The sequence below is a fragment of the Ambystoma mexicanum genome, chromosome 11, assembly GCF_040938575.1.
Source record: "Ambystoma mexicanum isolate Mex_15411 chromosome 11, UKY_AmexF1_1, whole genome shotgun sequence".
NCBI lineage: Eukaryota > Metazoa > Chordata > Amphibia > Caudata > Ambystomatidae > Ambystoma > Ambystoma mexicanum.
The window spans coordinates 420,853,376-420,877,400 of record NC_090934.1 but is presented as its reverse complement, the minus strand read 5'-3'; the positions used below and the strand labels follow the sequence as shown (position 1 = coordinate 420,877,400).

Here is a 24,025-nt window from a genome sequence, read left to right as displayed (position 1 = left end):
ACATCTACAGCTAGACCAACGTTTTTGAGATCTCCACTATGGAAGCCCTGTAACTGCAACAAACACCCTAGAGACAAATGGTTACACCAGGCTTGACATCACACTTGGTGCAACCACATCTCCATACTCGCCAAGGTAACCTTCCAGCTCTGACTGCGACGAGGAAGGAAAAGTAGCAGAGGACACTGGGCAATATCACTGAGGACACAGTGGGACCCTGCCAATCAGGACAGTGAATGTACCGTCCTGCCGAGGCCCTTGCTGAGACGCTGATCTCAGCGGGGCTCTCCTCAAAAGGACCCAGCAGCGATCACGAATGGAAAGAGGCGGGCTCCCTGGAGGAAGCAGCGATATTCAGTTCAAACATGTTGCAGGCAGACAGTACAGAACTACGGGGCGAATGCAATGGAACGCCTGTGTTATAAATAGCTCCGGTGTGCACTTGATCTGGGTGGAAACTACCAACACAATGGAGACTAGCTGAGACATAGTCCCTGGTGGGACAGGAGTGGGGGCTATACTGAACCGGCGTTGGGAACGAACGTTGACGAATGGGCAGCACGGTCTGATGTGGGGTGCAGCACTTGTGGAATTTCAGTAGGCGGACAACAGAAGCTCCAGTTGTGTGGGCCCCTCCCACAGGCCCTCGGATTTTCAGGAACTACTTGGCTGTGACTGTGGGGCAGCTTTAGCACCTGGACCAGACCCCAGAGGGCCCATGGACCAGTGGAAGATCGGTCCTCTTGTGAGGGACAGTCGCAGGACTTGCGAAGCGCCTCCGACCCCCAGGAAGGCGATTAAGCCGTCTTTTTGGTGATTGGAGCCAACGGCCACCAACTCACCTGCGATCCTGACAGTCTGGTAAAATATAACTGCATCAGTCCCCCCTCTGTTCGTGCCTGCTGTAGGTGTCTGCACAGACTATTAAACCCAAGCATAAACGCATTGTGCAGGATCCTGGCCCAGGTCCTACCAAATGCCAATTAAGCCCAATCCGGGGTGGATGGCAGGCTTTTTGTCCATGCTGTGCCTGCTGGTCTCACTACCTCAAACACTGGCCCTGCTCCCCAGTTGGCCTTGCTTCCCCACGCTGGTGGTCCCAGGCTCCGGATGATGCCATGGCGGACTGACCACTACCCCTGAGGGGACATCGCAGCGATAATTGAACTGACCTGATGTGGCTGCTGGCCAGGGAGTGGACTAGTGGTACCCTCATCAATAAAGACATCTCTCTGAACCCCCCGCCCCCAGGGGAGTGGTGTGAGGCCCTTGGCCCTCGCTACTGGGGCCATGCTGGACATGTTTGAATGGCTGCAACTCTCACCTGGTGTACACTGTCAGTCGCTGACCTCCCTTCCCCCCCCCCCCTTCCCCCCGCTTTCTCCCCCCATCCCCTGAAACGTTTGAGCCCATCACTGTGAGTAGACTGGACTGTGCTGTTGACTGCCAGAAACTGGCTGCTGTGATCACGGGGGCATCAGAAGTGTTCCCTGGTGGTGTGCCCCGCTCGCGGCGGTGGAACAGCGAAGAACCGCATAGCCAATGGTGACAAGCGGCAATCCTTTCTCCCAGAAGGAGGGCCTTAGTGGTGGATGTCACCCCGCGACCACACCGACAAATCCAGCTTGCCCAGCCAGGGTGAGGCCCCTTCAGGATCCGCTGCGGGGGGGCTAACCTCGGAGCTTGGCCTGGTGTTGACGGAAATGAGGTCTGGCTTTGCATCTCTCAATACAAAATTCGACAGCATAGCTTATTAAGTTGACCACATGCAGGAAAATATTGAGAAGGAAACTGGTCGCATCTCAGGGGCTGAGCAGTCTAGAGGATTCCAGTGCTGAGACCACACAGGCGATCTGTTCTCTGCAGCAGGAGGTCTCCGCAATCAAGGGAAATAACGAGGACCTGGAGGCGAGATCCCGGAGAAACATCTGGGTCGCGGGCGTCCCGGAGTCCATACCGCAGCAAAACATGGAGGTCTTTATGGAGCAGTTAATCCGGGAAGTGTTACAGACTCCTTTGTTGTCGACCCAGATTTTGATCGAAAGGACGCATCGTGTCGCAGGTGACTCCCAGACCTGGCTAGAGCCCGCGCCCATTAATAGTGCACTTTTTAAACTATAGGGACCATGACAATATCCTAAAGAAGGCCCGGGAACTTGGCGGTTTGACTTACGAGAACTCCCGTGTATCGTTCCACCCGGACTTCACCACAACAGTACATAAGGCCAGTTTGTCCTTCCTGGCGGTGAAGCGGCCTTTCCGAGAAAGGGTTACCGTATGCTATACCCATCCAAGCTACGTGTACAGCACGGTGGCCAAGCACATTTCTTCCCAGACCCGGGAGCGGTGCACGACTTTCTGGAGACGCTGCCGAAGGAATGACCAGGACATCATGACTCTGGCTTGAGGTCTCCAGTACTGGTATGCCACAAGATTACACAACTCGTGAGATGTAAAGAGTCATGGTTTGGTGGTCTAAATAATCGGGCTGCCTTTGTGAGTTGCTTTCCGCAACTTGTTTCATTTCCCTGCTGGTGGGTTATATATAAGCTGGCCCATGTAACGAATTAGTCCAGAAGCAAAATTTAAATGGGCCAGGTAAATGCAATTTTTGCCATGGTCCTGGTGGACCGGCTACTCTCGTAATTTGCCAGAGTAGTTCACGTGGACCAATTGGGTTTCATACCGGGGAGGTCGACGTCACGATGATGCAGTCTCCCGCTATCTCTACTTGGCTGGATTGCGATTGCTAAGTGGTCCCCAAACTACTATACCTATTTTCAAAATATCCCTTTGTGGCCGGCTGTGGGATATTTTGCTGAAGTAAGGGTCCAGCTGAGCAGGCTAGCCTGGCACCTGAGGACCCTGCGGTTGAGTTTGGACACCTTTATGTTGAGCTTTACTTTATCGCTGCACAACTCTATTTCGCATCCTACTGGATGACGTGTGCGCCACAGTACCCCCATGTACATAGTGAGAGGGGCTTGGTACACCCCTTCATGCTACAGGGCACCCTAATATCGTGGAAAGTGGCACACAAATGTAAATTTGATCCGGTGGCATGCACAATCCATGCATGGAACTGGGCTCCGGATCGAGATCCCATACTCCTACGTCCGGTCCCCTTTCCTCCATACTTGTGGGACTTCTCTCCGTCCTGTGGGACGAGACCGGAGCACTTTGTAAAAAGCATCCACTTTTTTTTCAAAAAATTGTCCCCCCCTCTTTCCTGCGTGGGGCCGGCACATGGCCGTAACCCCGCCCACCTTGGATGCGCATCGCCCACCAGTCCTTTTCTCCGCTCGATCGGGGCCGGACGCACTTGCATCCCTTTCTTACCCTTTTTTCCTCTCTGGCTCTCGCTAGCGTTCATTTACTAGTCTGTCTTTCAAATTAGACTTTCCAGATTCTTCATCGTGTCACCGTCGCTTTGCGACGGTGGTTCCCCATCCTCTTTGTCTAGAGTGTTTGGGTCCGGAACACCGTTGGGACTCCTGTTTTTACTGTGACTCCCTTTCGGTCTGGGCACTTCAACGTCGGTTGGAGCGGTGGGAGGAGGTGTTCAGACGAACTCCTCCTTCGCATGTTCAGGCGTTCATTGACGAGAAAAAGAAACGCCTGGTAAGTTCTTTACTTTTCAGAGCACCCCGGCCGGGGGATACCTTTCCGGGTTCCTCTCGGTCCGGGAGGGGCGTTGATCGCTCTGTCACCGGGGTTCGCCCTGAGGTGCCCGTTGGGCCAAATAATTCTACCAGAGTTTTCTCTGAGGGTCTCCGTAAGGGGCCTGTGAACACCGGAGTACGCTCCGAGGCCCCTCCTGTGGGGGCTGTTTGTAGACCCAGTTCTACTGAATCGTGGGGTACCGGAGCTTGCTCTGAGGCCTCACTGTCGGCTTCCCTCAAAAACAAGACTGGGGTGCGCCCCGAGGCCTTGGCTGGGCTGGTTGTTACCGAACAGATGTTCGAGGCCCGTGCAGATAAGGCTGTTACTGGGCCTGGGTCCGAGGTCCCTCGTTCAGAGGCTAAAGCTACCAACAGTTCTGAGAGGCCGGACAAGGCTTTGTCAGTGAAAGCGGTTCTCACCGTTCCCGTGGTGATACCAGATCTGTTGAGGGGGCAAAGAAGCAAAGTTCTTCTTTTACCGGCAGTGCTGAGGTCCTTCCTTCGAAGGCTAATTTGGCGGTTGGTATGTCACAAAAACATTCCAGGCCTCATAGTACAGGCTCGGCTGAGGTTCCTTATGTTAAGGCTAAGATTAAGACCCCTGATCCATCGACGGGGACCCCTTCCTCACGTTCCGCAGTTCCCCTCAGATGAGGACAAAATGGTGCCCGTTCCCACCACGGTGGCCATTTTAGGTGCTACCCCTACAACTACGCCATCGGCCTCTGGTGTAGGGCGCAGTCCCTTGGGTGAACCTAAGGTCCCTTGTGCGCATCCTTACCGGCCGGTTTATGATTGGAATGCCCGGATGCCTCTTCTGCACAATGTTTCGTTGCCCGCGGGGGCGGCTCCTTTGATTTATGTGGGTACGTCGGAGGAGGGGCCGGTGTGGCACCCTTCCCCGTTACGTCCCTGGATTTGTCCACCTCATGAGAGGCCTCCTCAGGTTCCGACACAATCTCCTGAGGATGCTTTTTTTGGTACTTTTTAAGCGCTTATGCACACCGACCCCATGAGGGAATATTTCAAAGGGCGTTTCAAGGAGATATGTCCACCTGCGCCTCCGGCTCCACCCGTTCCTCCGGTGGGGCCGCCGGCACCTCCCTTGCCTGTGGTGCCTCCCCCGGCTCTTCCGCCTGTGCCTCCATTGTCCCCAGTGGACAAGGCAGTGCCTGACACGGCTCAGCAGGATCCTGACCTGTAAGATGACCCTCAAGGCGATCAGGACAACGAGGACCTTCCCCGCTCTATCACAGCCTTTCATGAACGGGTACTGGACATGATAAGTTTCTTAGATGTCCCAGTGCCCGAGGCACCTGCTCCGCAGGAGGGCGTGCTTTCTGGGGCGTTCACCCTGTCTCCCTTGGAGCGTACCGGCCTGTTCCTGCAGAAGGACGTTCTGGCCGAGGTCCGAAGAGTCTGGGAAAAGCCACACTCGGGACTTTTTGTCAATAAGAAGATTGACGCGAGGTACAGGCTGCATTCTTTGGAAGAGGTGGCCCTGTCGTCTTGTCCGCCTCCCTCCTCCACAGTGGTGGCTGAGGCTACGTTGCAATCCAGACCTGCAACATCCTCTTCCACGACGGCTACTCGGGTCTTGGGAAAGGAGGATAAGCTCCTGGACTCCCTAGGGAGGAAAATCTTTGCCTACTCAGCCTTGCAGCTCAGACAGGCCAACGCTGAGTTGATATTGGCGGGAGCTAACATGCGGATGTGGAAAGGTCTGTCGGAGTTTGAGGAGCACATCCCGGTCGAGAAGTTGGAGGACTTCAAAGGAGGCCTTTCCGATGCCAGGGTCTTGGCCCAGGATCTCCTGGAGGCTGCGGCTCACCACGTAGACACCTTGGCTCGGGGCCTGATGCTTGGGGTTGATACCTCACGGCAGGTGTGGCTGCATGCCACTAAATTTTCTAAGGAAGTGCAAGACAAGGTGTTGGACCTTCCATTCGATGGTAAGGAGCTTTTTCATTCTACTACTGATGTAGAGCTGACCAAGGATAGCACTCAGACGGCTAAATCATTGTCTGTTCTGGTCAAAGCTCCTTTCAAATCCCAGAGACCGTTGTCGCAAAGTCGACCCTCCTCTGGTTTTAGGGGCTTCCTCGACCGCAAATCTCGCAGAGTGGATACTCCTGCGGGGAATAACCGCCGTAGACAACAACGCACACGGTTTTTCTCCCGCTCCTCCGCCTCCTCATCGGGTTCAGGTGGCACCGCTACCGATAAACCTGCCAAATGAGGGTTTTCAGCGCTTGCACGAGTCCCCGGTGGGAGGACGCATTGCGTCTCATTGGGAGGCGTGGCAGACTATCACTCACAGAAGACAGATGGGTCTTGTCAGTCGCTCGAGCGGGCTTCCGCTTACCTTTACCCGCTACCCCACCCCTCAACCCTCCTGTTCAGCTGTCGGGCTCACCCTCCCTCAAGGCCGAAGTTCAGAAACTTCTGGACCTCAGAGCTGTGGAACCCGTTCCCCTTGGGGAGCGAGGGGAGGGCTTCTACTCCTGGGTGTTTACGGTGCCCAAACCCAACCAGGCTGGCCTGCGCACCATCCTAGACCTTTCCCAGTTCAATCTTTTCCTACCCCAAGAGAAATTCAAGATGATCACGCCCAGCTAGATACACTCCTCCTTACAGATGGGCGATTGGCTCAGCGTTGTGGATCTTCAGGATGCGTACATGCATATCCTGATTTGGAACCCACAGAGGAGAGATCTCCGCTTCTCTTTGGGAGAGGAACAGTTTCGAGTGCTTCCTTTTGGCCTCAGCTCAGCGCCGCGTGTCTTTACAAAGATGTCGGTGATTGCGGCCTATCTCTGTCTCCAGGGTATCCACGTGTATCCGTATTTGGACGACTGGCTCTTACGCAGCCCTTGTCCGCTAGCAGCAGCGGGCAATCTCCAGTCTCTCCTTCAGCTCATGTTCCATCTTGGGCTGTCAGTGAACTGGCGGAAATCTTCCATGACGGTCTTGCAGGACCTGATTTTCCTCGGTTTTCGCTGGAACATGATCGACTGCAGAGTGTACCTGACCAGGGACAGAATGGCGGATCTGTTAGCCACGTGTCAGATGTTTGCGCAGTCGGAGAGCATTTCGGCCTGGTGGTTCCAGAGGCTTCTGGGCCTCATGGCCTCATGCGTGCTGGCTTTTCCTCTTGCTCGTCTCAAGATGAGACGGACCCAGATAGCTCTTCGGATTGCATGGTGTCAGCCAGTGGATCCGGATTCCATGTGGATAATGATTCCATGAGAGTGTACCTGGATTGGTGGTCATCTCTCAGCAATCTGTCTGGGGGCACTGGGTTTCAGGACCTGGTCCCCATGGTGACGATCACGACGGACTCCTCCCTTCTAGGGTGGGGTGCGACGTTGGATCTTCAGGTTTCGGACCTCTGGTCGCTTCAGGACAAGCTCCTGCACATAAATCATTTGGAGCTTCTGGCGATCTTCCTAGCGCTCAGGGCGTTCAGACCCCTCATCGTCAACAAGGTAGTCCGCATAAGAACGGACAATGTGGTGTCAATGTATTACATAAACAAACAAGGGGGAACAAAGTATTCCCCCCTCCCCCCTCGCGGACCTGTCCATCCAGATGTGGGAGTGGGCCGTGCTTCATGGTGTCTGGTTGCTTGCAGTACACATCCCGGGCCAGCTGAATGTCACAGCGTATGGTCCGCTACGAGTGGGAATTGAAGGCGGAGGGCCTCTCATGGATTTTCTGGTGCTGGGGCACACCAGAGGTGTACCTCTTTGCTGCGGTGGCAAACGAGAAGCTTCCTCAGTATGCCTCCAGAGGGGGGCTGGGAGCCTCCTCTCTGGGGGATGCTCTTGAGATTCCATGGTACAACATGAGCGCTTACGCCTTCCCGCCTCTGCCTCTAATTCATCGTGCAATTTGGAAGTTGAAGAACTCTGCAAACTGTTCCCTTCTACTCATAGCCCCGTGGTGGCCGGCCAGGTTTTGGTTCTCAGAACTTTAACACCTGTCGGTGTATCCGCCGATCAGGTTACCAGTAACTCCCGATCTTCTTCACCAAGGGGAACAACGTATGTGGCACCCCTCCCCACAATCGCTCAGCTTGGCGGCATGGTGCCTGAGTTCAAGTCTTTAGGGCATCTGAGTTTGTCTGCGGATAACATGCGAGTTATCCAGGCAGCCAGGAAACCTTTGACCAGATCTCAATACAAGAGTAAATGGCTCAGGTTCTGTCATTGGTATTTGGAGAAGAAGTTGGATCCGAGGGTGGCCACGATTGACACGGTGTTGTCCTTCGTGACCTCCCTAGCAGAGTCAGGGGTTCATGTCCTGTCATGCAGGATTTATCTCTCAGCGGTTTCCGCTTATCTGTCTACAGATCTGTGTTCTTATTCTCTAACTAACCCAGTGGTGAAGAGGCATTTTGCTGGCTTGACACGCCGCTACCCTCTGGTTCGTAATCCGCACCCGCCATGGGACCTAAATGAAGTCCTGACGGCGCTTTGCCATAAACCCTTTGAACCAATGGCTATGGTGGACCTCAAGTACTTGTCTTGGAAAGTGTCCTTTCTGTTCGCCGTTACGTCAGCAAGGAGAGTGAGTGAGTGAGCTCCAGGCATTGTCGGTGGAGCATCCTTTCTTGGTCTTTCACAAAGACTAGGTCGTCCTTTGGACAAACCTGGCTTTTCTACCGAAGGTAGTGACTGAATTCCATCTGAATCAGTCGATCTCCCTTCCGGTCTTTTCTCCGAACCCTGCCTCAGAGGCGGAAAGGGTTTTACACTGTCTTGATGTCCGAAGAGCTCTTAAATTCTACCGGGACAGGACTTCCGAGCTTAGGAGTTCTTAACTTTTTGTGACCTTCGGTAACCCTCAGGGCAAGCCGGCGTCTAAGGCAACTATTTCTAGGTGGATTGCCGCCTGCATCACAGAGTCTTTCACCGTCCAAGGGCTGAAACCTCCTAAGAGTATCCATGCACACGTGGTGCGGGGCAAGGCAGCCGTGGTTGATTTTCAGAAATGTCCCCTGGGACTCCATTGCTAGGACAGCTACTTGGGCCTCCCCATCTGCTTTCTGTAAACATTACTGTCTCGACATGAGCTCAAGAGCTGATGCTCAGTTTGGTCAGGCTGTGCTGAAGAACCTGTTTCAGTAAGGGGATTTCCATCCACCCGTAGTTCCTGTAAGGAGTGCTTGGGAATCTCCCACAAGTAGGGAGGAAAGGGGACAGGATGTAGGAGTATTACCAGGTTACTCACCGTAGTGACCACCTTACTCCTAGTCCATAGTCCCCTTTCCTCCATATGCCCGCCCGCCGTCCCCTCTAATAAGGTTCCTCTGTTATTGCTAATGGGTCTTTGACCTGGCGATAGAAAATGACTGGATGATGGGCGGGGCGGAGCCAAGGTGGGCGGGGTTACGGGGGAGGGACACATTTTTGAAAAAAATGTGGATGCTTTTTATAAAGTGCTCCGGTCCCATCCCACAGGACAGAGAGATGTCCCACAAGTATGAAGGAAAGGGGACTATGGACTAGGAGTAAGGTGGTCACTACGGTGAGTAACCTGGTAATTCGACCGGGGCCTCCGTATATGGAAGATGGAATGCATCTCCTCCGACATGCGATGAAGCAATATTATGAGAATGGAAGTGGGGGCGGGGATCGAAGGCATGGCTGATCTATACCCCGGGGGAACATTTGTATTGATTGACCTATTCTCTGAGAGAATGGGCAAGGGGGCTCCATGGTGTACTTCAATGCCATTGAATGAGGGCAGCTTTTCAAGCATGGTCCCCGTTGTTCCCAACCATGCCAGCGACAACTCCACTTGACCTTAGTGGGCTCATCGTCGTCGAGACGTTTGGTATCTACACTGAATGGGCTCCTTCAAAGGGATACCCCACGTGAACCCCTCAGCTGCAGGCGGCAGTGGTAGGGAGACACGGAGACTTCATTCCCAGACAAGCAATGGACACTTTTATATGAGGGATCACACAGTGGAGCGTTCAATACACTGTTGCAAATGATTCAGTGGAAAACTCTTCATAGGGTATACCTGAATGCATGCACACGTTTGACCACACCAGGGCAAGTAATTGTCCATGATGTAACACTCAGTCTGCGGATTTCCTCCACATGAAGTGGATGTGCCCCATGCAAAGGGAATTTTGGGTCGAGGTGGTAGAAACGGTATCTGCTATGTTTGGGACTGTGCTTCCATGCAAATTACTGTGCTGTATGTTGGTTGGCTACACTGTGAGCCTAAACGCACCTGGAAAGTGACTACAACATGTATGATAATGGCTAAACGGTGCATCTTGATGAGATGGAGTAGTGCAACTCCTCCCAATATTAAGACTTGACTCGGGGATATGATTAAACTCGGGGATGCGAACACTGAATATGGACTACTGTACGGGCGGCGGGCCAAGCCCAAGAACATATGGGGCCCCCTTTGTCGCTTACCTTGTATCCCAGGGTGGAGAGTCGGCTGAAACTGAACTGACAACTACTCCTTGGAAATATGAAAGTCACCTGAGTATGTTTAAGGTAACACTGCTCTTCAGAATGTATGCTAGGAATTCATGTTTATTTTGAACTGCTTAATGTGACCCCAAGATGCCTTGCTTCACATTGCCATGCTAGATCCAGTCGTCTGTGTGTCTCCCACGCTGTATTTTATGTGGATAATGTAACAATGTTGCCTTGAGATGTGTACCAATCAACGTTTTTCTTTATTATTATTATCTTTTTTTTTTAAAAAGAGAAGCACTTTCCTTCCTCCCAGAAGTCATCAGCTTTTTCAGTGGTGTCCTAAGGTTTCAAGGCACTTGTCTTGACAGGCCAATAATTCTCAATTAGGGGCCTGCTGCCTCTGCCTGAGGTTACAAATTACAGGAAGGTGTGTTAAGACGGATTTCTGAACTCTGACCTGGTGGGCAGGTACAGGGTAACCTCTGGACAAGCCAGACCAATCAAGGTAGCTATGGCAGGTGGTCAAGACTAAGTCTTAGGAGGGTTGAGGGTGACTGAAAGACCTCAATGAGCACACAGAGCAAGGACACTTACAAATTACTCCCAGACAGGTGTATATATCAAAAATATAAACACATTTATTACAAGGCCTTTGTAACTCAACACACATTAAAAGAATCACAGCAATGCTATCGAACCAACACAATAAATACAAGATATGTACAAAACCATTGGGGTCTAAAGGGTTAAAGGCACGAAATATATTCACAACCTAGAGGGGAAGGAAAATGAGCAGTGCAGATAGTCTTTAGTCCCCTTCCACATCACACACACCTAACTAAGATGCAGTCCAAACCCTAAGAAGAGAGGAGCCTTATGCTCAATAGTACATGTATTGCAGGCGCACACGGTTGTTCCAATGGGCAAAACTGGGTCTCTAGCAGCTCAGGAAGGTGGGTGAGGTGATGAAGAATAGATTCCAACTATTCGAGGATGGCCTCCACTTGAAGGCAGAGGTGATTCCAAGGTTCGGGAATAGTTCGCACTAGCAGTGGAAAGGAGAGGCACCCCCCAGGGGCCACTAATGCGTAATGATGAATCGAGGCGCTAGGGGCCACTGGTTAGGGTTAGGTTTACTCACCGACCCCAGGGGCACTCCAGATCAAACTTCGCCAGTCGAGTGAACTTCGGTTGCGGGTTCTACTGCGGCAATATGTTGGCTCTGCGGCTTTCAGTTCCAAAGATACAGTGAGGATTCCCAAACGGCACAGTGGCGATTTCTCCGCTCCTGATGGATGGACCAGGCCAGTTTCACTGCAGCAGGCTTCAGGGCCAAGAGGGTCACAAATGCAGCGCACCTGCGAAGATCGTCGCCGCGGCTGGGCAACACAGTAACCGCGTTTACTCTGCTTCGTCTCACTTCAGACCTGGGAATGCCAAGTGCTCGGAATTTGGTGTGAGGGTGCCGGGGACACAGGTAGCAGAATACCAAGTTTCGAGGGCCTGAGGTCCTGCGTAAACTGGTTGGCCCAGGGACACTTGCGAGAAGGCTTATTTGCAGGTTTTGTTGAAGGTGCCAAGAATAGTTGGTCCCACTATTCTAATGGGTCACGGGAGTCTTTGCAGACCTTCTAGAACAACCAGATGCAGAGGGGTCCCACGGGACGACAGCTGGCTCGGGGTGCGAAACCTTCCAGCAGTTCCTTGACTCGGCTTCTTAGTTTCAGGATACTTGGATCCTATCCTTCGTTCAGTGAGAACTCCAGAGATCGACATGGCATGGGTGTTTTCGGCCTCCTCTTAGCCAAAGTTCCGTTTGCGCCAAAACGGAGAGGACCCAATGGGAGATTTGCTCACACACTCCATACAAACATGAACTAATCAATCGTGGACCACGGTGGTCCCAGGCATTCACAGTACCCCAGACTCTCTGGCACCCAGGATGTGTATTGGGGACAGACACCCCAGCCCACATCCTGGACGCACACACAAGCGTGCAGAAGCCTGCGAAAGCCTGGTATTTCGCTGGAAACTGCATGACCAAATAAGGACTGACCCGGGTCGGCTCGACCTGGGGAAGGCAAAGGGGCAAGATAGCCAAAGGACAGGACAAAGAACCTCGTGGCATGGCCATTTTGGAGCGAGGCCACCTATTTGTGCCAAACTCGGTTTAAATGCCAGGAAGGGTTCAAATATATGAAAAGATAAGCTGACACTAGCTCTGTCGATGACACATCTGCACATCTCCCAAAAAGGTCTACGAGAGCATCTAGGGTCTTTGGAAATGACTAAGCGACCCAAGTGCACTGTACTGTAAGTTACATTGTGCACTTGTTGCAACATGGGGGGGAAAAGGACTAGAGGGAAACAGTCTCCCAGTACTGACTGTCTTAAGGGCATGTCGGTTTCCCCATAAAAAGTGAGCGAAAGCCCAGTGGGCTGAAGGCTGTGCCTCTCTGGCAAAGTCCGAATAAGGTGTTTAAACAGCAGCAAAAAGTTTGGGGGTGTACAACTGGAGGGGAAAATTACATATAAAATGAAATGTTGTGTGCCTTCTTTTTTTTCCCTGCCGTAGGTAAAGGGGAGGTACATGTATTTCTTGTGAAGCAATGGAGGACACCATCTTTGGATCCTTGGGTTCTTTCAGTTACTTTGTGGGGCGTTCTCCTCCCTCTTGCTCCCCTGACCACTTGTCTGCTCCAGATGCTCGGCCTCTCTACAAAGGTTCCGAATGTTCTTGACCTCAAATTTTCAATGTGCTGATCACAGGGAGATATGATTTCAAGGGCTATCTGATACAGGTATGGATCAAAACCACAGCTATGTTTCCTGTGGACAAAATGGGGGGTGGGGTATTTGCTCCTCGGCTGCCTTTTGTTGGATTTGGAGTTGTGGAAAGGACCCATTGCTACTGACATACAGGTTCAGGCTCATTATCTTCTGTTAGGGTCCACTCAGAAGGCATCCACCCTCAGCAGGATGGAGTTGAACAACCGGGAGTTGGAGCGTCACACCCTGGTGGTACAAGATGTGCCTTCTAGTTGGGACATGCCTGTGGTAAATACGTTTTACTCCTCCCCAGAATTCAAAGTGCAGGCAGTTCAGGTCATGCCTGGGCATGTGCCAGGGGACAGACTGACCATTTATTGAAGGTCTGTTCCTCTATGCATTTCTGTCCGTTACTCTCATACACAGGGCATCTGAGAAAGGTCATGACTGCAAGATCTTAGGGATTCTGGTGGTTCCATGATAGCTAGACAGGTTTTGGTTCTCAGACCTTGCAGGAGAGAGAGGGGGGGGAAACTTTACATGGTGATACCCTGCCTCTACGTCATTTGATATAGCACATTCTGCCTCTAAGGGGAGGAAGGAGGAACTACCCCTTCTCTCTTAGTTTGTTGACTGGTTTTCTGAGTCCCTAACCTTTGGCCTCCTGTGATGTTCAGAAGAAAAATACCAACATGATGATGGCATCTCAGAAACCTTCCACCGTAGGTCCATGTAAGAGTAAATATTCCTGGTTTTTAAACTCCTTCCTTGACCGGCAATGCTATCCCCCCCAGCACCTAGCCTGGACGTGGTTCTTTCCTGTCGATTTTGGCCAAATCTGATTGATTTCTTGATTCCTGCCAGAATTCTTCCCTAGCCTTAGCAGCCTACGGGAACATGAGTGAAGTTTTTTTCCTGAACACAGCACGGCTGCCAGAATTCTCCTATGCCTAGCCTGATCAAGCCTGCCCAGTAGTACTATAATACTGTTTTCCACCTGATTTATTTTATTTTTTTTCTTCCCTGTGGTCTCCTCCTCAGCACAACACTGAACTCCATACCAGTCCCAACCACCCTTAAATCGTCTTGCAAATTACCCCAGTGGGTCGAAACACGTGTCGGAAATGCAAATAAAACACTTGTTACACTTTTCAAACCAGTTCCCGCCTATTATTGGAGAGAATATACTCTCATACAAACTTAGTACCTGGCGCGATTGTGAGGGGCCTCAAACCCATTTCTCTATTTCCTAGTCCAGGACAGTGGGGCATTGTCTTTGGAGATGCCAGCACATGCTGCAGGGTACACCATAAATTCCCAGATGTTCCACTTTTCTAGTGTCCCTTATCAACTGCAAGTTTCATTTTCCTACCCCTTAGTGAAGCAGCGTTTTGAGGGTTGGCGATGGATCGAGCGGGGGGCTAAGGGGGTTAATATACCCCTCACCTGTGGGGAATCTATGTAAACGACAATCTCATTGCTTTACTTACCAGCCCTTTGAATGGATCGCTACTGTGAACATCAGTCTTGTTTCCTGGTAGGCCACGTTCCTGGTGCATTCAGGGAGTGTGAATAGAATTGCAGGCTCTTTCAACCTTGGAGCCTTATTCTACTTTCCACAGTAATGAGGTGGCGATTCATCCTCACCAATCCTTTATTTCACAAACGGTTCTCCTTGTTTCCAAACCCCTTGTCTGAAATGGAGGGAGTGCTGCACAGTTGGGGAAGTGTTCAGTGTTCTTAGGGTTTTCCTGGTGTGAGACGTCTGAAGGTGTCTCACCCGCTAATCCCCGGGGATCTGTCATCCAGGTGGCCAGGACACGGTCATCACTTTTGGATCCAGTTCCTGGGGGTGGACTAGTGTGGGAGGATCACCTGGATGAGGGGTCTTGTGGGAGTGGCACACCAGACAGAGAGACGCGGTATCCCATTACCTGTAACCCCTTGTCCCTATCCTAATCCAGTAGGATACCTAGGAACTCCACCCTTTCCCGACACAAACACTTTCTCACTGACCGTTCACTGTGAGCGACAAGACAGATTGACACCAGAGCCGTATACCTGACATGTCCCAACACCAAGGTCCAGCAATTACGCATCATTAAACACACCTGACTTCTTCACACTTCCCCACACGGATAAAAGGGGGAGCACGAAAGCACACTCTGAGCGAGGCAAAACACACGAGGAAACAGCAGTTCCAAGATGGCAGTTTAATACAAGGAGGAAGAGGGCGAAAGCGGAGAAGGTTGCAAGAAGCGGAAGCACCCTTGACCTATAAGGACCGTTACTTTCACAAGCCTTGGAAGGTAAGAAACCGAAGACCAGGAACTAAGGCTGATCAAACCTACACAGTGTGTTGGAGGTAACCAGGGCTCCCCCACGCCGATGACCAAGGCGGGGAGGACAGATTGCTGCTGTGATACTGTCCTTGGCACCTACAACAAAGCTGCTCCTGAAGAAGCAACACAACTGGTGAGTCGGAGAGACTGATAACATACCAGCTTGTGTTTTGAACCAAGGTTGCACGTGGCAACATTGTATAAAGGGAACATTGTATAAGTGTTTGGAATGAGTGACGTGACTGTAATTTAAAGCCAGAAAGAATTACTTTAACTTCATCATTGAACTCTGGGGAAATCCAGAAAAGATACCATACACAGTAGTCCGGCATCACGTGGGTGCTTATTCGAAAGTCTGTTGGGTATCCAACTGTTGTGAAAGAAATATTGTGATCGAAGTGGTCATGCAACGGGTCTTGCTAAACCCTGTGCACATTCGAAGTATAAAGTAAATCCAATTGGTCTGAGCCTGGCTGAAGGAGACTAGTTTAACCTTGTTTTGGTAAAGGGATCTGAGCCTGGAAGACGGGATCCAATGGTGAATGGATCTGAGCACAGAAGAGGGGGGGGGAAAGGGTCAAAGCCCGGCTGAGGGGGATCCATGGTGAATGCCAAAAGTGAATACTGTAAACGCTAAAGAGAACATTTGGATGTCATTTCTGTTACAGCAGGCCCTCTGTTACAACTGGTGAGAAGTAAAGAGACTTGAACACAGAAGGTATTGAGTTTTGAGTTTTGTGAACTGTGAATTCGGAACAGTATCCTTGTGCAGCAGAAGCCAGAGTGTCTGCTTTGCTTGAGTGAACCGCCTTGCCCTGTGCTGAAAACATGGGCAAGGGAGGCCAAAAGTCCACTTATCCCAACTTATCATTTTTGTGGTGGACACTTCTTTCTTTTTCATGAACTGCACCCCACACTATTTGTTACTAGTGGTAAGGATTGGCAATAGGGTTTTTTAGTATAGGCCCTTTTTATGTTGACATGACTCCACTAGGACTGCCTTCTTTATTATTTGATGGTTGTAGGTGGCTCCTGTCTTTAGATGGGCATTTATCACACCCCTGCAAAATTTCAATAAGCACCCTTGAACTGTAGTCACTTGTGTCTGTCTTACTGTTGCCACCATGTGTTCCATACATTGTACAGGTCTCGAGTTTTGGTCTTCAGAGAGGATCTTTGTTCTATCTAGGGAGACTTCTCATTGTCAACTGGCCTTTGTGGGACACCTCCTGTATTCTACCAGGTACATCCTGGGAGACCGTTATTCAGGTGGTCAGGGAAGAACTGGCCCTCTTATCCAATATCCAAACCCTAAAGGCAGACGAGTGGGTAAAGGTCATCTGTTTAGGGAAGCCCAGGCTTGTGCTTGGGGAGGGGGGGGATAACCAAGGGGAGATGCAGTATTATACCCGAGAAGGTGACAAGGGTAAGTCCATGAGGCTTTTGTAGGCTGCTACAGATCTACCCCCCCCTCCCAATGAATCTTCCTTAGCCAAAGCCAACAAACCATCCCTCTATAGTAAACCCTTTAAGAACCCAAACTCCAGTACTGTGACAACCCTCTCCCAGGATCTGTGTCTTTCTGTTACATACCCGACTACTCCCGATCATTCCTTTCCACGTCCCTCTAATTATTTTCCGAACTCACAATCTGCTTTGACAGAACACCCCCCCCCATTCATTTCACAAACCCTCTCAAACATACCCTTCTGAAATCACCTACCCCCTAGGATGAAGGTTGTAATTCCATATAACATCTCTTCCCCATCCTACCTTGCAGAACACTTAAACTCTACCTCTCCCCTTTTTCTGACGCAAACCCAATCTCCAGACGCAAGACAATGGACTAACTTTAGAGCCATTTGCCTGACCTGTCCCGACACAGGGGTCAGGCAATTGACCAGAATCACACACACCTGATGACGCTGTCTCTTCCCCCACAGGGATAAAAGGTGGAGCACTAAAGCACAGTACGAGCAAGGCAGACCGCACGACGAGGGAGTGAATGCAGCATGGCAAATCAAGAGGAGGAGAAAGACGGCGTGAACCGAGAGTGTGACCAGGAGAGAAGCGAGAGTGTGACCAGGAGAGAAGCGAGAGGGTGACAAGGAGAGAAGTGACATTGCCCTTTCCGAGCCAGGCCTGTGAGACCTCGGTGGAAGGAATTGTAAGACCGCAAACAATAGCTCAAGTGTGTTGCAGCAGATGTACACAGAGCCTACCTCTGCTGATAAGCAGGACCGAGGGAAACCCCTGCTACTGTGGTACTGGCCATGACTCTGATATGAAGAAAGCCAAGTGGTTCTTCACAGGCAATGAGTCGAGTGGAGAACTGATAAAGAAACCGAACTGTGTTGAATAAAAGTGGCAAAGTTCAAAGAATGATAGATTGTTAAGCGAGGACCAGCTGCAGAGAGGAGTGGCACCACGTGGGTGCTAGCGCGAGAGACTCTGGTTGATGCCATGTTGATTGAAACTTCTAGTACCAGAAGGTCGTAGAGAACCGTCAAGATAGGTCAAGGTGGTCATACAGGGGTCGAGCAAAATCCCTGTACAGTTGAGTCTTTGACTGACAAACCTTTGAGAACGCAGGGTAGGTGAATCCCAAAGCAAGAGAAAGGAATTGTGAAATGGCAAGCATGACCCCGGCAGAGGGCTGCCAATAAAGAGGGGGTGTTGTCTAAAGTCCCAAGAAACCATGTGTTGACAAAAGTGAACCCGGCAGAGGGATGGCCAGAGTTTGAAAGGACATTAAAATGTGTGAATGCCCAGGAGAAGATATATTTGCAAAAGCCATAGTGAATCTGATTGCGGAAGGTTGAGATTTGTGAGGGGTCAGTGCCCGGAAGAGGGGACCCGGGGGTGAAGTCATCACCCTACGTACATGTGGAATTGAACTGGGCAAGCAAGAGGAAAGCCTGCGAATGGGAGCCAGAGTCAACCCAATAGAGGGAGGCAAACAGTCAAGAAGGATCTAAGCCTGGCAGAGGTGGATCCAGGAGTGAAAGCCATCACCCAGCAACACGTGGAGTAAGTCAGAGTGAACCGACAGGAGGGAGGCTGATATTCGGGAGTGGTCTGCGCCCGGAAGAGGGGGACCTAAGGGTGAAGAATTGTCGCCCCAATGGAAATCTGAAAAAAACGTTTGTTTGATTATTTTAACATACAGATCCTCAGAAGCAGGAGAGACAATGTCTGAAGATCCTGACTGTGTAAGGGGCCAGTGCCCGGAAGAGGGGGACCAGAGGTGAAACCATCACCCAAAGTACATTTGAAACAGAACTCCTTTTTGTTTTTTATTTTTGAAACCCATCTTGTCCTTGGGACAAGGTACTTTTTTGTAGAAAAGAGACTTAACCACCAATGATCCTGATACGCTGTTTAGGATTTCAATCAGGCGACGCACACCTTAGTCTCAGCCCAGTATGCAGCGCGCAATTGAAATGCTTATCTTGGATAAGATTCAGTATTGAGATGATACACCACTCATATCGCACCCCCTTTTCAAATACCCTGGGTCACAATGGACCATGAACCAGGCTGGTTAATAAAATGTAAAATGTATTTATTTTAAAATTCAAAAGAAATCATACGATTATTTTTTATACGGGGCAGAAATCACCAATGGGGTGATGAGAACAATATGAATGTAAGCAATGCACTTAGTTTAACCTTCTAATGACACAACTACAAAACACCATGAAATAGGAGCACTTTTTGATTTTAGGTAAGCTAGCACTGGAGTTAGAATTTCTCCTTGCCAGGTTCCTTCAACCCACAAATAATTAATTTTAAGTGGATAAACAGTATCGGCAGGTAATCTGGAATGACAGACGAGAAACGGAATTTAAATCCGACCAACCCTCTCCAAACAAGAGAAACAGATTTTAAACCCTGGCAATGCTACAATGACGCTCGGAAATGGATGAATAACACAATGAATGTGTATAAAACGCTTGAAACAAAAGCAATTCTTTACTGGAGCAACACTGGAAAGATACTAGCAATCACAAGCAATGGATTGAGCAAAAGCATACAATTTGAAATGGAATGGAAGATTGAAAACAGTTTATAATCAAAATGATACGTTGTAAAATGAACTCGCTTTTGCAATTCCCACCTGAATTTACCAAAATGGTTTTTAATAAAAATGGGTGAAATGTTTTTGTGTTGGGGTGTAGCTATGGATCATAGGTACAATATGAAAGTGAAATTAGGTCTCTAGCTGTTTGAGTGAGTTACGCAAGCTCTAGTGAGGTGCGTGTTTGAGAAAATGAAGGCGCGAAAAAGGAACAAATCAATTTTGACAAGGACAGTTTTACTCTAAACTAGAGCATTCAGGCTAGGCTACCAGATTGAGACACAGTAAGCCCTGGGGTTAAATCACGGGTTCAATCCTAGCACCTCCGCGCCTGCCCTGGCGAACCCAGTCCGATCAGTCCAAACAGGATTAATAGCTCAGGATTTTACAAGACAAAATAATTAAAGATGTTGGTTCTAGCACAAGGAATCAAAGGCAGGGTTTCAAGAATGATTATTGACAATATTACAAGTTATCAGGATAAGTATAGGATGACTTGGAGAGTGGTACTAAGGGCAAGGCAACTTATGCTATGGTTCCTATTGATACTCACAGTCCACTTTAGTTTGTATTTTGGACAGTCGGCGGTTCTGGTCACCACACGGATCTGGTCTAACACAGGGCAGCCGGCCAAAATCAGCAGGACAGGGTCAGCTGGGCAAGGACTGGACACCAAAGGATAGTTCTTCTGGACTGGTAATTCTGGTTACTGGATAAAATAGGGCATCAGGAGAGCAGGATAGCAGCAGCATCCAGTGAGTGGCAAGCCAGGTTAGTTCAGGATGCTTCCCAAAACACCACAGCGTTTCCCTTGGTTATGGGGATTATTTTAGAACTGAGGCCTAGCCGAAGCAAGATCAGCAAGGTTTGGCCTTGTGGTTGGGATCTGGAGTCTAGATGAATAAATGTAACATAGACAGGAACAGGACAGGACACCGGCCAGGAAATCAGGAATCGGTCAGGAATCAGTGTGTCCTTGTGTGTTGTCAGGGACCCATATTTATAAGGCCTAATGACCTCCTCACATTATATGACGGGGACAGGCTTCACTACACACGCCCCTAAAAATAGGATTGGACAAGGGCATAGTTTCTGCCTTGCTCACAGCTGGTTGGATTTCAGAAAAGTGATGTCAAGTTTATGAGGCGATTTATACAGTGTCTAGAAACTTCCCATAGTTTTTGGAACTACAATCTAATTTTGCCACACACTGATATTTGTGCAGTTGCAACCTCTTAGTAAATCATATACACAGGTTACATATTTTGTGCCTCACATTTCAATCCAAACCTCCAGTCCGGGAAGCTTGGTTTCTCTCCTCTGGCAGTTTTTCACGCTTTTCAATGGGATTCGTATTACTCAAAATTCTGCAACTTTATACATGGGTGGGGATTGTCATGAGGAATGTATGTACAAAATCCTACATTGGATGCTTTTCTTGTTATTCAACATATATCACCATTTCTGTCCCCTTGGTGTCATTACATTCTACCAGGTTTCGAAATACAGCCCACAATTTTACTTTTACGCTGTGAGAATTCCATATTTTTACCAATTTTGGCAACTGAGATATAAGTGTTTTTAAGGTTCTTTATAAAATAGTCTTTAGAACAAATGGGAGTCGCTGTTTGTCATTTCATTTTCTTTCCAGCTGACACCAACTGGCATTTCCTTTCAAGCAGGATGATTGCAGTTTTATGGTCTTTGACACCTCCGATTTCCTTCCCTGGGAATTGCATTGTCCCAGCCTGGAGCACAGATGAATGTCTGACAAGCTTGTGCATTTTCTTTGTCCTGGAAGTTTATGGTGCGCCTCCCTTCCTATGGGAAGTTTCAGGGCTGGGACTTGAATAACTGGTTTTACCTGGGAGCTTGCAAACTCGGCCCATGTGTTTTTAATCTTTATTTTCTCATTCTGAGTCTCGAATTAAAACCTGTGGATTCAAAATAGCCTGTGTATTTATCACCAGCCACAAACCTTTTCACATTGCTGGGTAATGGCAGGCTTTCCTTTTTAACAGTTTACTTTTTAAATCAGCATTTTCCTCCTTCAGTTTTGCAAAAGCCCATTTTACATGTGTTTTAAACGGTTTACAGTCACTATTTCGAATAACATTTGGTTGAAAGTCAAAATGTCGAAAAAATGACAGAAGAAAAATGTGAATGTTGTTTTTTTGTTCGAAATGGGGGTTTCCCCTAACCCCCCCCTTTTTAAATTTCTTTCTGTTTTAACCCTTTTTGTTTACTTGCGGAACCCAAAATAAACATGTAAATAAAAAAAGAAGGCATTCGAAATTTTTTTGACATTTTTTTTTCGACATTTTTGTCATTTTACCAAATGTTTTTGACATTTTCACTGGACACCGTTTTAAACTGCTAGCATTTCTTTAATTAAATTTCATTTGAAAGCCCCATCTGCCTTTGCAATCCTGCCTTGCAGCCGAAGTCATTTTCCGGGAAGCATGAGTTTTATCTGAACACTGATACATGAAATTGACTAAGCTCAGATAATTGAAGTTCTTTTGAAGACAGCTGGTGTTTGATACATTTTGGAAAAAATGCGCGTGCTTCCCCCTGTGTGTAAAAGCAGAGTTCTTGGTTACTTTTTCCAAAGTTACTTTTGACCGGGCCTGTCATTCAGAATTGGGCCCGGTTTTGCTAAGGCGCAATAACCTCTCCTGGGCCTGGTAGGACCTTTTCAATCAGCAGTTTCATAGTAAATGGTTGGATTTAGCATTAAAGCAGCTTTTACAAAGGGTGACAAAGGTTTCATTTTGAAAGGAAATTTTGGGGTTTTCAGCAAAGCCATGCTGCCTATTTACTTCATTCCATATATATGTTTCAGAGGCACACTGGCACGCTCCTGCAGTGTGTCCCTTTGTGGCAGGGTGATGCAGCCATTGTTTGGTTGTAATAAAAATGCAATTTTGAGATCCTGGCGCGCACAGGAGCCAGCGCAGCCATTTTGCTGTTTCTTGCACCAATGCAGCAAAGTGATGTGGTAAAGCACAGCTGAGTGGGTCAATATATCCCACAACGCGAAGCAGAACTGTTGTCTCTTGCTGGGAAAGCTTGAGTGTGCTGTGCTCAGGACTCCCGCCCTGTCCAGTGCTCAAAGCGTGGGGAAGGGAGACCCCCGGCTAACGCATCCTGACTTATCATTTGTGAACACTTCTTTCTTTCTTGTGAATCCTATCCCACACTCTTGTATTTTAGCATAAGGATTGGCAATAGGGTTTTCTTAATATAGGCCCTTTTATTTGACACAACGCCCCTAGGACTGCCTTATTATTATTTGATGGTCGTAGCTTGCTTCCATTATAGATCTAGGTTTTAGATGAGGCGTTTTTCCAACCTACCTATACAGTTTAATAACACCCTTGAACTGAGAGCACTTTCTATTCTTGATACCATGTCATCCTTACACCTCTAAAGCTAATATTGCCAAATGGATTGTTTCTTGCATCTTAAAAGTTGCAGATATCAGAAATTGGCAACACCTCAGGTCCTTTGTGCTTGTGTTGAACGAAGGCTGTCTGTTGCGTTCCATCAGCATATTCCCTGGGACGTGACGGCTAGGGCCCCTATGTGGGCCTCACTTTTTGTAAGCACTACTTCTTGTGACTAAGCTGTACTGCAGGGCCTCTTCAGTCGGCTTAGTTTAGGTCCACCCCTTCTCCCAGACGTTTTGAGCATAGGCTGGAAGGGGAGTCTGGACAATGAATTACACTTACACTCACCAAGTAGTGTCCTTGTGGAAAAGCTTGAGGTAGTCCCCTCTGCATCATTGCAGGGGAATCTTCTGGTGAGCTCACCATCGTGCTCATGGTATTCCTGAATCCAACATGTGCATTTCTTTGCTAAATCTGGATAGCTGTATTCGTCAGAACCAATAGGAGCTTGACCAATCCTTTCCTCATCCCACCTTCCGTGTAATCTAGCTTTTCAGATATGACTGGTCTGTACTTGAAATTTCTGAGCTAAGTCTTTGTTGAAAAATGCTCACCTTCTTCAATTTGATTTTACTCTCCAGCTGCAAGATTACCTTTTTGGATGTCTAAGCGTGTATTGGCTTTCTTTAGTGGCTTGCTACTAAGTTTGTCTCTCTGGTCTTTTAGAACTCTGCCTACTGTCTCTTCGGGGTGGCCTGTAACATGTTTAGATTGGTGATGGGTTTACTCCATTCACTTTTGCACAGCCTTAGTCAGCTGGTTTCCCTCTGTCCTTTCATCGTTGCCCATCTGTCCTGCCAGCTCTAGTAAACAAGGTTATGGCATGACCTTCTCTATTTATTTTCTTATTCTTTCTTGATATTTGATTCCTGGAGGTTTCAAAACTTTTTTTTTTCCTTTTTGTATTGCTATGAATTAGATGTACATTTGCGAAGTTTTACACAATTGATTGAAACAATTCTGAAGTAGTTTTTTGGTTTAAGGCATGGTATACACGCATTTCGCCGAACGAAATTTCATTGCCAAAACACTCATCGCCAAAAACCCTTTTTTAAAAAAAAAAAATTGGGGGGTGTTTTGTGGGGGTTGGGGGTATGATTATTAAAGTAGGGGGGAAAAACAGGGTTTTTGGCGATGTGTTCTGGCGATGAAATGTCCCACGATGAAATTTCGTTCGGCGAAATAACGTAGAACCTAAGGCATGGCTTCTTTCCGGCAACCCTTTGAAGATCAAGGAATCCAAATACTTCATTCTATGTGACAATAT

General features: G+C 48.8%; 1 protein-coding gene across 17 annotated transcripts in view; it reads left to right on the top strand.

Moving 5' to 3' along the window:
* The window catches only part of DGKZ (diacylglycerol kinase zeta), a 1,700,725-nt gene that overhangs the window by 757,909 nt on the left and 918,791 nt on the right, over positions 1–24,025 (top strand). The gene's annotated exons all lie outside the window — the stretch shown is intronic.